Genomic DNA, 15,513 nt, shown 5'->3' on the forward strand with positions numbered 1-15,513 from the left:
TGTTTTTGAAGAAAATTGCTTGAAAAGCATAGTATGTCACTTTCAGAGTGTTAGTACACAATGGCTTACATGCCAGCTGTACAAAGATGGCCTTGTGCATACTTTCAGGCATTTTGTTTTTAACTGAACAGGTGGTTAACACTACAGTATATTGTCAAGACAGATACCCACAGCCTGTAAAGGGAAAAGACATTTGAATAAAGAGGTTTTGCGGTGCAGTCATTGAAATGGCATTGAATGTCGTTAGTTGGGAAAATGTCATCCCTTCATCTTCTAAAATGCATCCATTATTTTGCATAATCATATAGCTGGTTTGTACTGACTTGACCTTTTATATATAGTGACTAACACTAGTAATGACCAAGACCACTAAATTGCAGTTTTCACAGAAAAATGGTTGGAATTGTAGAATGCGATCCCCAGTACACTGCTAAAATTCCGAGAAGCTTCCCGTAATCCATATAATGAAAACGTACTTTAGCTTATTCAGTAGCCTTAATTATAAATGGAAGGGATCACAGAATGAAATCCCCAAAGCAACAGTGAAAGTTTCAGAATACCATGTAATAAAAACTGAATTTTACTTATTCTGCCACTGTAAACCAGTGGCCCACCTAATAATTGATTTATGTGGATGTTTGTTAGGCTTTCTGCATATGATCAGAATGTGAATGTAGTTAAAAGGCATACGTACAAATTGTTTCAGAATAGCAAGTGATGGATGGCCCGCAATTTCCTGGAATGGCAAAATTGGTGACGAATGCCATAAATTAGACCACATTGATCCTTCAGTGGTGAATTCACGCCAAAATTTCCTGACGAACTGATTAGAATACGCCACAGCGGGGATGGTGGTGAATCATGAGCAATGCAGCCAGTGGCAGTTGGAATGATGATGGGTTCACAGGCAGTCATGGCAGCTTTGGGGAAAGATCGATCTTTGTTGATTCATCGCTGAGCATTTTCTGGGATTTTTTTTGTTCATTGCAATTAAATTGGCCTCATCCTGGTCTAAGAAGACACTAATCTTAGAGGAGGAATTTATTTTTAACTTTTATTCTTAACGGGCCATTGAAGAAACAAAGCCATTGAGGCCGTGTTTAAAAAAAAAAAAAAAAATGTCAAACTGAAGACACTATACCTGATAAAGATGCCTTGTTTGAATCATCAATATATCTGTCACATTTAACAATAAGAATACTTACTTATTTCATTACAAAGGTATCGGCACCTGCAGAGTCTGATTTGATGAGGGTCAACGTGTATTGCCCTGCTATTGCTTTAACACTACAAATTCCACAAGGACGTCAGGGAATCAGCTTTCTAGACCCTTTATCAAGACTCCATCATAAATCTATACAACAGGTAATGAGATTCCCACCAGTAATCAATTCCACCGATACCATTGGTATTGCAAATGTAATATAATTTGGAGTAAAATCAGGTACAAGTGTCATCCTTGGATCTGAGGGCTGTGTAGTTCTTAACATTTATATAATGAAAACTTTTTAAAACCCACGCTTTATCACAGTATTTTGTTCTCCATTAAAAGTCACTTGTTAATAAAGTTACTGATAAATTCAGAGCTCCAGTTTAATTGACGAAACTAACCTAAAATTGAAAAAGTGAATATGCCAAAAAAGTACAGACTACATTGACGATCCAATATATTGTGCAGGTATCCCTTTATAATCGTAATAGATTTTGTGTTCAAATTGATATTTAAAAGGGAAACACAAAAACTTACAATAATATACTTTTTGACACTTAATTAAAATTGCATGCACATTCCTTTTCATGCATCTCCTGAGGTTATATAAAACTGGGTTATATAAAACAGAGTCTTTAAAGCAAATAGCAATGGAACAATGGACTGATGAAACACCACTACCAAGCCACCAGGAATCCACCAGCTTCATTATTTCAAAGTCTAAGAAGCAGCAGCGATCAAAGTGGTACTAATTCAGGAAATTGGCAATCGCAACTAATTCACTTCGCAGTTTTCAGTGATGGTCATGGAGGAGCAGTGCAAAAGTCCAAGGAAATTATGGAGTGGTGTAAGTAATGCGCTAGTCACTTATGCTAAAATTTCCTGGAACTTCTGTGCTATAATAATGGTATACTCCATCAATGTACCATTACTATGGTGCACGTTTTCAGGAAATTCTGGGCCAATTTGTTGATTGCAAAGTGTAATTGCATGAACTAGAAATATAATAGCAGTCATATCTTTGTTTCGCTCTCTTTACTGCACCCCCCATTCCCGCCCCCCCCCCCCCCCCCCCACCCCTTCTACAAAGACATGGTGAACATTGTGAACCTTTCTGACCTGGATGGGAAACCAGTCAGTTAGATATTATGAAACTGCCAGAATTAACTATCCAAGCCAAGTTTATTTGCCATTTTTCCTCTGGTCTACCTTACCATGTGGGGTAATCTTAAACATGAGCCCACATCTTATCACTCTAGAGCAATAACTAGGTACAGCAGTGTGCTGAGCCAACTCAAATTAGAAATATTTATGTTATTAATAATTTAAATAGATTTAAACATGTTGATCAAATTTAAAGGTTGAAATCATTTCATGAGGACAGAGAAAGTCTATCCAGTGAGTTCCTGAATCATACAGACCAAGATCATTTGAGGTTCAAATCTGGTTCAATTCTTGACCTGTTTCAAGCTAGCCATGGTACAGTAGTGATTATACAATCGGCCTTGACATCTCTAGGTTATGGGGGTAAAAATTAGCCAAAGCTCCTGCTCATGATTGTTATCCAGTGACCCCTGCTGGGATTATGTGTGTGGGCATCAGATGAAGACAAGATTGGGCTGAGTTATGATGCAGGGTTGGTCCCTCGAGAAAAGGGGAGAAAATTGGCAAGAAACATAAATTAAAAACAAATGTTAAAAAATATCACAGTAAGCAATTTAAAAATTACTTGTTTTCATGGTAACTGTATTTGACAGACTTAACATGTTTATTCATAATCCCTACAGTTCAAATAGTTTCTCTGCAGAATAAGCAAATGAAAATTTGTGCAGAAGGAAAAATTTTACACTTGGTATAAATTATATGCAAGTGATTTAACATCCCGATGCAGCTTTTTATCTGAGTATTTTTATAACTATGACCTGCTTTGACTAACGACAGTGACATCTCCCAAGATGGAATATGTGTGCTCAAAGCTAATGGAAGACATCTACTAAGAGGATAATTGACTGATAGCATCAGTGATGACTGCTATTAATCAATCTATTTAGCATATTCAGTGTTCACAACCATTTTTGAAATATTTTAATATACTGGGCCATAATTTGCTGTCAAAATAACAATGAGGCTAATAGCGCTCGCCGTTATTTATGTGCAGATGGCACAGCAACTTCGAGCGAAGTGCAGATATGTGGGTAAACTCAAATATCCAAAAATTGCAGTCCAAGTTGCACCACTCTGCTGTTAACTTCGCGAAAACAGCATCTCACTGTCTGCTTCGCCATTGAATTGCATTGACTTGCATGAAGTTGCTGTAGTTGTGTGGTAAATACGAACCAAACTCACCACAGAAAATTAAGTCTGGTCATTAGAAGTCTTAAGTACCCTTTTAATGACACGATAAGTATTCTTACTGCCAATCTACCTCTCTGCCATGGAATATTAACTATTACAAGTGTGGAGTCTCATTCCATCAGGTTTTAATTGTTGTTGGAGATTTAATTTTTTTGACTTTTCCTTTCTGTCTCTCTTTTCCTCTCTCTCAATCCAATCTTTCTTTCCCTCTCTCTCTTTCTGTACCTGATTTGACATTGAATTCACCCACTTACACTTGCTTTTCAGCCCTTGCACTGTAAATTCACAATCCGTCAACATGATTGGTTAAGGAGATACACAGTTGCTTTCCCTGTTCACTCAGGTCCCAGATGCTCTGTTTCCCTCGCTGCGACATGATCAGCTCACACTTTCAGCAACTTGCCACTCATAAAATTTTAAAACCTAAACATGCAAGGGGAGTCTGTTAGAGGTCCTGTTACAGCAAATTATAGCCCAATGTAATGTCTGCTAAAATCCAGACACCAAGATAATTGATGCATTGTAATTTGTTACTGTGTGTCCTCAGAATAGAGTCAGCATATTTTAAGACTGTTAGCATTTTTAATCGCTGCACCACTTTCCACGTAGATGGAGATTTATCTTCTAACATTTTAATTTACCTTCCGTGGGCATTTAATGACAAGTGGCTATTCTCATTAAAACATTAGAAAGAAAGAACTTGCAGTTATATAGCACTTTTCAAGACCTCAAGAATTTTATAATCGTTTGCTCAATTAAATTCTGCAGTTATTAGTCCCCTTCCTTCTATAGCTATAGGTAGAGCAGGACAGGGAACATTGTGAGCAAATTTAAAGAGCAGCAGAATAGATTAGCATTACCTAGGGGGATTTTAACTGTTCTGGTATATGGTCGGATATTAGCACTAAATGCAGAGGGCGGTAAGAAGGGATTATTTGCTGCTTACTCAGTATTTAGGAAGAATGCCAGCAATGACTATTTATTAGATTTAGTATTTAGTAATGAGCCGGAGATGATATCTAATCTCTCTGTGCACACTAACAGTGACTGCACTCCAAAAGCAATGCATTGGATGTCCCGAGGCTATGATAAGACGCTATAGAAATCATAAGTTTTTTTTTCCCTTCCGTACTAGGAGGCAGAGAACAATCAAAGAAGTGTTGATCTTTTGAATGGTTTATCAGGGCAGGTTATGTATCAAGATAAGAAAATGGCTGTTGATCTAAATCGATATTTTGTGGCAGATTTTAACTCTCTTTCCACCCCCCCCCCCCCCCCCCCCAAGTGGAAACTGGGCGAGGGGCAGATAAAACGGAGCAGAGACCTTACCCACTTCATTCCCGCCTGAACTGGGCGACTGCAATTTTAGCCCACCGGACCGGTCCTTCTTTAAATATATAGATCAGCCTCTGATGACATCATCAGCATGTGACTGCTATTTTTACCTGAGACCTGAGCAGAAGTAGCTTACCTGCCAGGCCACAGGTGCCAGGTGGGTCCAGTAAAGGTAGGTTTTTTAAAAATGTGCTCCTTTGGGCCCCAGAAGCAATCCTTGGGCTTCTCTTTCTCCCACCCCCCACCAACGACTGTGACTCCTCTGACGAGCCCCTCTGATTTGTGCTGGAGCTAGATCCTGCCGGTCCCTGGCAATGTCCTCCGAACTGCCCAATTTTAACGGCCAGGCAGTCGTTTTCCACTGACTTCCGTTTTGGTCGGTAAGCAGCATGCCAATGAGGCTCAACCATGAAAATCAGCCAAGCCACCTTGGTTGCCACTTTCGGATGCGGCTGGCCACGTGCTAAATCGCGTCCCCGCCCAGGCATAAAAATCAGCACTTTGTATCTGTTTTCATTTGTGAGATGATAACCTGGCCTCAGTTTTACAGGATGGGTATTTTGACTAAAACTGCTTCAGTAGAAGCAACTGAGGTAGTGATTTTAGCTAAGATTAATTCTACTGCTGGGCTCCATGCCATTTATTGTCAAGTGCTTGTGAAAATAGAGGTTATATGTGAACCATTGGCTCCCTAAGATTGAAAAATGGCTCATATGATCATCATTAAGAAAGAGAAAAATTTGGACCCTGTAGTTCATAGACCCGTGATCTTGACTTCATGAGTAGAAAAACTATTGGGAAGTATTTTGTGCAATGTGATCTACTGCCATTTGGCGAGTCAAGCGGTTATTAGTGATATCCGACGTGGATTTAGAAAATGCTTGATCTACCGTGCGAACTTGATTGAGTTCTTTGAGGACATGCCCAGAACGGTGAATGGAAGTAGTCCAGAGGATACTGCTTATTTTATTTCCAAAAAGCATTGAATAAAGTTCCTCGTAGACAGCAATTAAAAAAAATAATTAGACTTCATGAGGTCACCAGACAGTTAGCAGGATGGATAGGCAGCTAGTTGAAATCATGTTAACAGGGCTGTTGCTAATGTTACTGAACCTGCTTGGGGACTAGTTGTGAGAGGAGTTCTTCAAGGCTCTGTACTAGGTCTATTACTGTTCTTCATTTTCATTATTGATCTAGAGGAAGACTTAATCAGTACCATTCTCAAATTTGCTGTTGTGTGCGGGAGCGTGTAATAGATAACAAATTGATATGTTGCAGCTTGAATTTGATAAGTTGGGTGAATGGGCCAGTCTGTAGCAGATGTAATTTAATGAGAACAAATGCAGTTGTCTGCTTGGGGCTAGGAAACTACAGGTATGTTTATACCATGCAGGTATGCCTATTAATAGAAGCTCATCAGGAAAGAAATTTAAGGAGCGGTAGTTGATTAAAAGTGTACAAAACGTGTGAACTATGGGGAAGGCAAATAGTGTGTTGGGTAGGCTGCATAAAACTTTGGTATTAGAGTTTGTATCCAGTTTTGGTTCCAGCACTTTGTGACAGATGGCAAGGCTCTGGAGAGGGTGCAGAAAAGGGCACCCAGGATGATACCAAATCTTTAGACTGCTTGTTTATGAAGGTAGGCTCCAAGAGTTACAGTGTAGGCTAAGACTGGATATGATTCAAGATATTAAAATGATGAAAGAATTGGATAGAGTTCAGTTAAATAGGTCATTTGAAATGGGTAAGGAAAGTGAGTACAGCAGTCATACTTATAAAAATCCATGGACAAAAGAGTTAGAAATACCCTCTGGATTCAAACTTCTGCAGTGTGTTGAGTAATTTAAAAAAAAAAAAATCATTCTTGGCATATGGGTGTCCATAAAAAGGTAACTTGACAAGTTCCTGATAGAAGAGGACATTGCCAAGTAGGTGGTTAGTTAATTTAGATTGTGATGGGTCTTGTGCAACTGCAGTCTCCTAGAGCTTGCGTGATTGCATTAGAGAGTCAGAGGAATTTCCCAGAGATTTCCGGACCAGGCAACATTTGTTTCCCCTGCCCCCATTTTATTTTGTTGTCTTTTCTGGGAGACAACAGGAGTAATTTTAATCTAACTTGCCAGGTGGGAAACCCACGGGATTGGGTGGCATGCTGGTTTTGCACCCCAGCCAATATTTAAATCGGGCAGGGTATAAAACCAACGTTGCCCCCGATCCTTTCAGTTTTCCAACTAGTGGGTTAGGTTAAAATGACCCCCAACATTTATAGATGGTGGGGAGACAGTGTACTGCGTGCACCATCTGCTAGATGGAGGTCTTTTCCCACCCTTTTCATATATTCGTATCTCATTCTATAAGAATTCTTGCTCATATTGGGGATTTGTCTTAGATTTGCTAATGTTCCAGTTGATGGCTCTTAAGTGCAGCTAATAAATTGAAATCTTTGGATTTCATTAGACATCAATATAACATAAAGCTGTGCTAAATCTGGGATTAATTTGGCTGCCCTAACTGAGAAGCTTTATATTGTAATATAGGTGGGGTATTATAGTTCAAATGTATTTTAGGGCTTTGTGAAAGAGATGGGGAGAGCATTCCATTCTAATGTGTCATTTAAAAGTGCTCAGTATGATTGAGTGCAAAATGGATACTGTTCTGACAAAATTTTAAAAAACTAATTTTGCTTTTTTATAAAATCTCGTATAGCCCAGAATATTTCAATTTATTTTTTAAATTATTTCAAATTAATATGACTGCTCTAATGAGGAGAAAAATGATATAACATGAACAATATTAAATAATGCTTACTAATTTGTGTTGAAATGTATGGTGAAACTACTAGATAAAAACTTTGATTTAAACTCTAAACTGGAAATGGCCATAAATGAATCCCCAATAAAATCTAATTGTAGTTTAAAAGTAGCACAAATACATGATATGGTAAACACATTTTAAATTACTATAGTGTAAATTACAATGTGTTGTATAAGTTACATCATTATATCTCCCAAATTATAGAGAGCTACTTGTGTACTCGTGTGATTTGAGGTTTTGCTAAAATGGGAACGAGAGTAAAGAGGAATCATATACTTCCTTAAGGTAAATAATTTATACTGTATTGCTGTCCATCTGATTTTTGAAGAATGTTAAAGACATACAAATGCTTGTCTACATTTTAGCCAAACATAACGCAGGCTTTTTCTCCCAATAAAGACTTCTTTATACAGCCATGGTGAGAATTGAAGACTTGAGTCTGTCTTATTTATGTCTATCCTCTTTCTCCATACATTATTGTATTTTTAATTGTATTTCAATGAGTAAGTGCTGCAGTCCTGTCTAGGAGCTGTCTATTTGTAAATCCATATGGGAGCAGTGGCTACTTGGAAACATCAGTTACCTTGATTTTAAAACACCAGCTGTTTTATTTTTATTCAGTTCTCCCTGGTGTTTATATTGAAATTTAAATGGTAATATATGCCAAGCTGAATTTCTGAATCAGTCATTTTCATTGTCAGTGGCAATAAACTGTAATAGGTAGAAAGTCTGCTAAATTGGTAAGTGTGGAACATTTTGGAAGAATCATTATCAAATGTTGCAAACAAGCAACTACAAAGATTGGGAGGTGTAGTTAATACAGAACAGAACTGTGACAAAATACAGGAAGACATTAATAAACTTGAAGAATGGGCATGTAATTGGCAAATGAACTTCAATATAGTTAAGTGTGAGGTAGTACATTTTTGGTAGGAAGAATAAGGAGGTCACATACTCCTTGGAAAATGTCTCGATGCGGTAGAGGAACAGAGGGGTGGCGTACAGATACACAAATCACTAAAAGTAGTAACGCAGGTTAATAAGGCCATAAAAAAGCAAACAAAGCACGAGAGGGATAGAATTGAAAAGCAGAGAGTTATGTTAAACTTGTAAAGAACCTTGGTTAGACCACCTTTGGAGTACTGTGAACAGTTCTGGTCTCCATGTTATAAAAAGGATGTAGAGGCACTGGGAAAGGTGCAAAAACGATTTATTAGAATGATACCAAAACACACAGATTATACCTTTCAGGAAAGATTGAACAGGCTGGGGCTCTTTTCTCTAGAAAAGAGAAGACTGAGGGGTGATCCGATGGAGGTCTTTGAGATTATGAAAGGGTTTAATAAGGTAGACGTAGAGAAGATGTTTCTACTTGCGGGCGAGACCAGAACTAGGGACCATAAATATAAGGTAGTCACTAATAAATCCAATAGGGAATTCAGGAGATACTTCTTTACCCAGAGAGTGGTTAGAATGTGGAACTCTACCACAAGGAGTAGTTGAGGTGAATAGCATCGATGCATTTAAGGGGAAGCTAGATAGATAAGCACATGAGGGAGAAAGGAATAGAAGGATATGTTGATGGGGTTAGATGAAGTAAGGTGGGAGGAGGCTCATGTGGAGCATAAACACCAGCACCAACCTGTTGGGCCGAATGGCCTGGTTCTGTGCAGTAAATACTTTGTAATTGTAAAAAGACAACATCAGCACCAGAAAAAAAATTCTTCCCCTGCCTTATCCTTGGAAAGCATTTTATTTCGCGAGAATTACTGAGCTAGGATTGGAGGGATGCACAATGGGCTTTCCCAATGGGATTCCCACTCTACGGGCTGGATTTTGCGGGTGGGTTTGGAGGCGGGTCTGCTGTCAAAATAACAAAGATTGACCGGGTAGGAAACCAGGTGTCGGGTCTGTCTGCGGAGAACTGACCCGACATTAAGTGGTGGGGGGAGACAATTGAGATCATTAAATGGCTTGTTAACAGCCAATTTAATGCTATTTTGAGGCTACCTTCCAATTTTACGTGCTCCCCCACAGATTACCCGCTGTTCGGGGAACACACCAGCTCACCCTCTCATGAGTTGAGTCTGCTTTGATTTATCTGATAAGCTGACAGCTGCAGAAGTGGTATAGATGGTCAGTTTCAGAGTGCAGAAACTGCTGGTTACTGCATTTGTAAGACATATAGAGATTTCTTTAGCTTGCAAGTGTTTAGAGTCAACTGTATGTCTGGTGCCACCTCATTGGAACAACCTCTCTAACCACTGACAGATTGCTTGTCATCGCACCTGCAGCTGCCATCTATTGCAGCAACATCAGTGCCCTAGAAACTATCTCACCTTGCTCCTCTGATTCCTTCCATGTTCAGCCCCAACACCAACATCACCAGGCGCACCAACAAAAACACCAACCTTCTCTGCCATCACCTGATGCTGCACAGGACACAGGGCATCAACACCCGACCACATTGCTGCCTGGGAGACCAGCGATGGCATCACCATGGCCAGATTTACTTCACTTGACTCTGTAAACCCTGGCTGCCACATGATGTGCCAGGTTGACACCATCCCACACCAGCACCGTAAAGCATTCTTTTAATGTCCAAGCCATTCCATTCACAATCATCACTATAGCAGGGGTGGGGGGGAGTGGAAGGGGAAGTTATGTCTCAACATTCACTGGAACTCAGTAAGACACTTCTCAAGGTGCGCACAGACCTGTCAAATAAGGTGAAGTGTTGAAAATATAGATTTCACTGTATGACAACACATTACCAGAAACTTCACATGAACACTAGCTAAACCTCTCAAGTGCCTACCCTTGTGTGTTGTTAGTTGGTATGCTTGCAGTACGATGAGGGCGAGTGTGAGGGGTGGCTAGTGAGATGGGGAAGTGATAATGTAGATAGAGTGGGATGGATGGAGGTGCAAGGTAAGTTGGTGTGAGTAAGGATGTGCAGGAGAAGGATATGGAAGGCAGAGTGATGGGGATGTGTTGAGTGGCACAGCAGGATGAGTTTGAGTGTGGCTTTGCAGCAACGTTTCGTGATCCACTGAGATCATTGAAAGATTGGCGCCACTGCAGCCAGGGACCCCTGACAGCATCCCTGCTTTTGCCCTCCTGTGCAATGTGCAACCAGGCTACGTTGATCTCCCGGGGAGGTCTCTTCCGCCCATGGGAAGGGAAGAGAACCTCCCTACGTGCTGTGACTCCCTCCATAAGCATATGGAGGGGGTCATGCGGGAGCCTGGGTGCAAGCGTCCACCTTTGTGCAGTGCTTGTCAGTGTTTGCAGCACCTCAATGTTGTAGAACACTGACAGCACAACTGTTAAAATGAATGTGGACATGGCCCCTTTAAGGAAACTGGCTGATGACATGTCGATCAAATTAGGTCATCAGACCTGCTTCCTGTTAACTGGCTGGGAAGCCCGCAGGGCGGGCTTAACAAGGCCAATCAAGGGAAAATCCCTTTGACAGAGCGGCTGCAGCCGGGAGCGGGACCAGAACCCGGCAACCAACTATCCCGCCACCATCCCACCTCTGCAGAGAAAATCCAGCCCTATGTGATCTATATGCTGGAAGAAGAGGAGCAGCGGAAGGTTCCGATGTCTGGGAAGATCGGGCGGGGTGGGGGGCGCCTCTCGTGAAGTGGGGGAAGGTTTACAGATGCTCCTGCAGCTTCCACCTTATGGAGGCTGCTCTGCAATGAGATGAATGTGTTTTGGATGTTGGTGCACATCAGGGCAGTGGACTCTACCACGCCCCAGCCATTTGCTGCACGTCTTGGGAAGTGCCATTCATATGTATCTGATGCTCTGCTAACATCCATCTCTTTATAGCAGGACTGCTGAGATCATCCGTTTGCTCTGCTGGCATGTCTCATGCTTCCGCCCAACTACATACGGCTCCACATCCCATAAACAAATTTTTTTTAAATTATGTTGAGTCAATGCTCCTAGACAATTTGTTTATTTTTGAAGCGTTAGAAGTTTAAATTTGAATGGTTACAAATTTAAATTTGTTAAGTGATACTGTGAGGGGTTTGTTTGCTTTTCACTTCATTGATTGTGCTGTTATTTGGCATGAAGGTGTATTGACCACAAGGGAAAAAGCACTTTCTAGTAAATGGGGGGGGGGGGAAATAGACAGGAAAAAAGAGCGGTAAAAGCTTGGAGCATACAAGAAGTTTGTGGGAATGCACGGAAGGAAAAATGGAAGCTAGGAAAATGATAACATTAAAACTGAAGTGTTAATAAGGATAGCCTACATGCCATGTTCCTGCCACCTGGCATACAAGATATCCAATCATAGTTACACCCAATTGAGTTGTGTCCATGGTTGCTTGGCAATATACAGAAGTTCATTAAAAGGACACACTGATGTGAAGGTAAGTATTTCAACCATTTCTTGCCTGTTTTTTTTTCTGCTGTCACATAGTTTTTCATGAACCATTGTGCCAATTCTTTTAACTTTCTTTCTGCCTCTAGCGCTATCACCAGTGGGAATCCTGCGAACTGAGCTGCTTGGAAGAAGCTGGGCCAGTGGAGGGATACTAGGCAGGTCAGGCTGCATGAGAGGTGCTTTGTGTCCACTTGGCACACCAACATCAGCTAACTCATTTGGCAGTAATGCAGGGGGAAGCTAGGACACCATACCTGATGACCGCACCAAGGGACGTGAATACGTTGCTAAAAATAACACTCTCTTTCCTCAGTACGTACTTCTATTACAGTATTGCATACTTTCAATAGCATTCCCTAAAAAAGGCATGCTAGGATGATCAACAATAGTGTACCCTGATTTGTTACACCTGTCAAGATGCCGCCAACGATAGCTGCAGGTTTTGGACACCTACTTGGCAACAACCATGGTGAGCTGTCTTCACAGGATCCAGATCATCAGTGAGTTAGTTACAGAGCTGTGCTAGTCTTGCTGCGAGATGGTGCCAATGGTGTGCCATAGGAACAACAGCCTAATGCAGCAACATTCCCACTTTAGCAGGCACCAAACAAAGGGTTGAAGTTGGGCCATTCCATCACTCTGCTGAAGACTCATGTCTGCACCTTCGATTTCCTGTTCCTTCACTTTTGCCTGTCAGTTCTGAGTTTCCCCATCCCCATCAGATTTGGCAAAGGCTATTAATGGGTTAAAATGCTTTTTGAGATTTTCCAAAAGCTTCCAGAAATGTTGTCTCCATTTTGACACTCCCCTTTTAAATATCTCTCTTCCTTTAATTTTCACTTGGATGCAATTATCCACCCCCACTACTAGCAGTCTCCCTGTGTTCATCCAGATCTGTAGCTGGATCAATGCATAATTAAAAGTCATTGAAAATTCTTTCATCCCCTGGTCTGACCATTGAAAATTGGTCACCACGAAACCTGATTCTAACCATTCAGGTGTAAGCTGCATCTCGATCAGAAAATCTAGGCTTATGAGGCTTGAAAATGGGGGCTGAAATTGGTGATATTTTAATTTGTCTTTAGATGTTAAGTTTGGAAGAGATTCCTGATCACTGGAAAGTGGCTAACATAACTATATTGTTTAAAAAAAAAATTATATTGTTTTTAAAAAAAAAAGGGTTAAGAGACATTCCTGGAAACTGTAGGCCAGTAAGTTTAACATCAGTTGTAGGGGAAATCCTTTAAATTGATTCTTGAGATGTGGTTGATGAACCTCTCAGTATGGATTCAGCAAGAAGAATAGTCACCCTGTTTACATAGTGCATTCTTTCAAAGATACTTCTGATGTTGTGAAGAGAAATACACTAGGCATTATGTTTTGGGAAATCATTGGAAAATGTTCCACAATAGCAGTTAATAACTAACATAAGGAATGGTAGATGGAGGGATAGGCAATTGGCTTAAAATATGAAACATGATATCCATCAAAAAGGGTTGGGTTTGTTAGACTTTTCTGAAAAAGATGTTCCATTAATTTACATGACTTAATTCTTCCACTGGGAAAACACAAGCTTATTCAACATCAACTAAAATGGCAATTTTTGTGAACTGTTGATGGTCTATTTCTGTATTGCTGCCAGTATTTGGTCTCTATACCCAGTCTCATTAACAAAATAAAGTCAAATAAAATGAGCAATTACATTTAAAAGTGCAAATTAGAATTGAGCTGCTGATTGTAAACCTATAATTGGCATTTAGTTGTCTTAAATTGCAATTGCTTTTTCTGTTTCATTGTGACTTGGCAACTTAAGGCAGCTGTGTGCTATTCCGATTACAGCCCCGATCTTCAAAAAATGTTTACGTCTACAGGACATTTGTTGTATCCTTAAAACTGTGCAGCTGGATGTAACACAGTTTGACTATAACACGTGTTTAAGTTCATCTATGTTTTTAATTAGGATTAGGTTCCCTTAATACACTGTGCAGCCATAACACTGTCTGCACCAGGAATGAGCCTTTATATATTTGCCAATGATTGCTACAAGGGAACAAAAAGAATTTACAGTGACTTTTAACTGTTACAATGCAAAACTGTTGATGATGAACATTGAATTTACCAGCTACTGAAATGTATCATTTTTTACAAGCCTAGTCCTTTACCAAGTGATGTGAGCCATGCTGCTACATTGAATATAACTTTAGCTTATAATGGCTTGACGCATACAAAACTTTTGGCCATATTTGAATTGTTGACTGATGTGAATTGCTTACAACCCTATTTAAATTTGTTGCCTGATTTATTGATTTTTTTTATGTCACAAATATAGTACGACCTGGTTACAGAATTTCACAAGTGTCAGTTTGATTCCGAAGTAGCTCTCTTGCCTTTAATTGAGAAGGTTATGGGTTTAAGCCCCACTTCACAACATGAGCACATAATCTAGGCTGACACTTCAGTGCAGTATTCAAAGATGCCATCTTTTGGATGAGATGTTAAACTCGTGCAGTTGGACATTAAAGATTATATGGTAACGTTTAAAAAGCAGTGGGGTGTCCTGGCCAACATTCATCCCTTAACCAACACTTATCAAAATATATTATCTGATCATTCATTCATTTACTATTTGCGGGACATTGCTATATGCAAAGTGGCTGCCACATTTGACTACAAAGTACCAATGACTACACTTCAAAAGTAATTAATTGGCTGTGAAGTGCTTTGGGATATCCTGAGGAAGTAAATGCAACTTCCTTCCTTCCTCCCTTCATTTGTTTTCTTTCTCTGCTTACATTAAGCATAGAACAATTTTAGTTTTTATTAAATTAAGAAATTTAGGTGAAACCCCATAGTGGAGGGCACTGAGATTCAAAAGCGTAAAAGAAATTAGATTAAATTGTGAAGTATTACGGTGGCAGCACGGTGGCATAGTGGTTAGCACTGTTGCCTCACAGCGCCAGGGACCCGGGTTCGAATCCAGCCTCGGGCGACTGTCTGTGTGGAGTTTGCACATTCTCCCCGTGTTTGCGTGGGTTTACTCCGGGTGCTCCGGTTTCCTCCCACAGTCCAAAGATGTGCGGGTTAGGTTGATTGGCTATGATAAATTGACCCTTAGTGTTAGGGGGATTAAATACGTGGGGTTACGGGGATAGGGTGAGATATGTGTTGGTGTAGGGGTTACGGGGATCGGGTGGGATATGTGTCGGTGCAGGCTCGATGGGCCGAAATGGCCTCTATCTGCACTGTGTGGTTTCTGTGATTTCTGTGATTACCCCACTGCTGCCACACAGTACTGCCCCCCGATTATCAAAATCCATGACGAGGCCTTGGACAACGTGGACCACTTTCCATACCTCGGGAGCCTACTGTCAACAAGGGCAGATGTCGATGACGAAGT

At 40.4% G+C, this 15,513-nt stretch overlaps 1 protein-coding gene across 3 annotated transcripts in view; it reads left to right on the forward strand.

Annotated features, from left to right (window-relative positions):
• The window catches only part of prickle2b (prickle homolog 2b), a 273,503-nt gene that overhangs the window by 170,188 nt on the left and 87,802 nt on the right, over nt 1-15,513 (forward strand). Inside the window, exon 1 of one of the 3 annotated variants that reach the window (XM_086001496.1) lies at nt 12,177-12,428. The exons of the other annotated variants lie outside the window; for them this stretch is intronic. The gene's annotated coding sequence lies outside the window, so the exon portion shown is untranslated. Of the gene's footprint in view, nt 1-12,176; nt 12,429-15,513 lie in introns of those variants that run through there. 3 annotated transcript variants of the gene reach the window in all.

Source organism: Somniosus microcephalus, chromosome 11, assembly GCF_052327205.1.
Source record: "Somniosus microcephalus isolate GS21.2 chromosome 11, FLI_Smic_1.0, whole genome shotgun sequence".
Lineage (NCBI taxonomy): Eukaryota > Metazoa > Chordata > Chondrichthyes > Squaliformes > Somniosidae > Somniosus > Somniosus microcephalus.